Below are 2,873 nucleotides of genomic sequence, written 5' to 3' on the forward strand. Positions count from 1 at the left end.
AAAGGATCCGCAACTCAAAACCTCATATTCTGAAGAGGAAGAGGCAAAAGAAAAAGAGCAAAAAAAGAAAGAGCAAAAAAAGGAGAATGAACGGATAGCAATATCAGAAACTTGGGATACTATTATATTTGCTCAAGCAATAACAGGTTCTATGTTAGTAACCCAATCGATTCTTAGAAAATACATCATATTGCCTTAATTGATAATCGCTAAAAATCTTGGCCGTTTGTTATTATTTCCCCGAGTGGTACGAGGATTTGAAGGAGTGGAATAAAGAAATGCATGTTAAATGCACCTCTAATGGTGTTCAATTATCAGAAACAGAATTTTCGAAAAACTGGTTAACAGACGGGATTCAGATAAAGATCTTATTTCCTTTCTGTTTGAAACCTTGGCGGGGATCTAAACTACAATTTCATCATAGAGATCCAATGAAAAAAAGAAAATTTTAGTTTTTTAACGGTCTGGGGAATGGAAACTGAATTACCTTTTGGTTCTCCAAGAAAAGAACCTTCTTTTTTTTTAACCCATTTTTAAAGAACTCGAAAAAAAAACGAGAAAAGTTCAAAAAAAAATATTTTTGAGTTTTCAGAATTTTAAAAGAAAGAACAAAATGTTGTCTAAAGGTCTCAAAAGAAAAAATAAGATGGGTTATCAAAATAGTTCTATTTATAAAAAGAATAATGAAAGAGCTTACAAATGTGAACTCAATTTTATTATTTGGGTTGAGGAAAGGCTATCAACCGAGTGAAACTGGAAAAGATTTCATAATCAGTAATAAGATTACTCACGACTCGACTATTCAAATTAGATCCATGGATTGGACAAATTATTCACTGACAGAAAAAAAAAGAAAGATCTGACTGATAGTACAACCAAAATAAAAAAATAAAATAGAAAAAATCAAAAAAGACAAGGAAAAAATATTTCTAACTACATATATAAATATTAGTCCTAACAAGACAAGTTTTGATGATGAAAGATCGGAATCACAGAAACATATTTGGCAGAGATAAAAAAAAAGAAGTGCCCGATTAATATGTAAATCGCAATATTTTATAAAATATTTAATTGAAAGAATATACATAGATATCTTTCTATGTGCCATTAACATTCCCAGGATTAATACACAACTTTTCCTTGAATCAACAAAATTTTTTATCGATAAATATATTTACAATAATGAAACAAATAAAGAAGGAATTGATGAAACAAATCAAATTACAACTCAGTTTATTTTGACTATCCAAAAGTCACTTTCTATTTCGAATATTCGAAATAATAATTCACAGATTTCTTGTAACTTATCTTTCTTGTCCTAAGCATATGTATTTTACAAATTATCACAAAACCAAGAAGTTATTAACAAGTATCATTTGATATATGTACTTCAATATCACGGCGCATCTCCTTTTATTAAGCATAGAATAAAGGATTATTTGGGTACACAAGGAATTTTTGATTTCAAACCAAGACATAAGAAATTTCCGAATTCCAGAATGAATGAATGGAAAAACTGGTTAAAGCGTCATTATGAATACAATTTATCTCAGAATAGATGGTCTAGATCAGTATCGAAAAAATGGCGAACTAGAGTCAATCAGCCTCGTACGATTGAAAATAAAGATTCCAAAAAAAGGGATTCATATGAAAAAGAAAAAGACCAATTAATTTATTACGAGAAAGAAAATGATTGCGCGGTGAATTCATTGCCGAGTCAAAAAGAAAATTTTTAAAAACCCGCATGCATCCATAGAGATTAGTCTTACCCTAAGTGGGATGGTGATACCCTATGTCATTGGAAAAAAAAGACTGCAGCATGTGGAAAAAAAATCCTAATTACGGTTCCCTGTACCTTTTCCACACTATTCAATTTCCAAATTTCGATATGATGCTTCCTATTTAAATGCTGATTGGATGGCTTCACATCCTTGCTGATGATGCACGTATTATGAATAATTTTAAGTCCAATAATTGGTTTGGTGGCCACAACAATCTAAACCAATCATGGCCTAAGTGAATTCGTCTAATTCTTAGGCCCTGTTTGTTTAAGATTATGACAATTGGTTGTGAGTCCAAAACCAATTATCGTACAATTTGAGTCAATAATAGGTTTGGGGCTAACAATCAGTTGTCACAATCTCAAACGAATATGACCAAACAATTTTGAGTCCAAAATTGGCTTTGGACTCACAATCGGCTGTATAGTAGACAAAAGGGCCTTATATAATACATGGGATGGGACTGCCTAATATGCTATGTGGGACCCAATGTATAAAGTTGGGATCAAATATTGACAATGAACATTTGGGTCGTGAACTTGTAAGCTTGAAGTCTCAATTCTTACCATGATCGTGGTTAATTCAGAGGGATATTGTCATAACTTCAAAACTTAGAAATAATTTTCCCTTCAAACTTTTCCAAAAAATTCCTGCAATCCAATTTAGGGCCTAGGGAGCTGTTTGGATGTATGGAAAGATTTTTCCAAGTACATTTCTTTCGGTATAAAATTAATTTCTGAGCAGTTGGTAAAAGGGATTTGCTAGGGACCATCCAAGAGGACATTTTGCGCTTGAGCCGTTGCATATGAGAGCAGCCACCTCATATGAATTAAACGATAGAATAAGAGCCAGTGTGGCTGCTCTCATATGCAACAGCCCAGGAGCGAAATGCCTTCTGTGCTGGTCTCTAGCACATCCCCTGGTACAATCATTTTTCGTGGAAAAACTTCCATGTTTTCATGGAAAATTGTAGACCTAATAGACTCTGGATTTATTTTCTACGGAATATTGCTTTCCATGGAATTTTTGTTTCCGTAATTTTTTTTTCCTTATATCCAAACACTCCAAAGTGGTTAATACTTAATAGAGGGA

Source organism: Tasmannia lanceolata, unplaced genomic scaffold (assembly GCF_043159265.1).
Source record: "Tasmannia lanceolata isolate RefF3 unplaced genomic scaffold, GAP_Taslan_0.1 ptg000006l, whole genome shotgun sequence".
NCBI classification, from domain to species: Eukaryota; Viridiplantae; Streptophyta; class Magnoliopsida; order Canellales; family Winteraceae; genus Tasmannia; species Tasmannia lanceolata.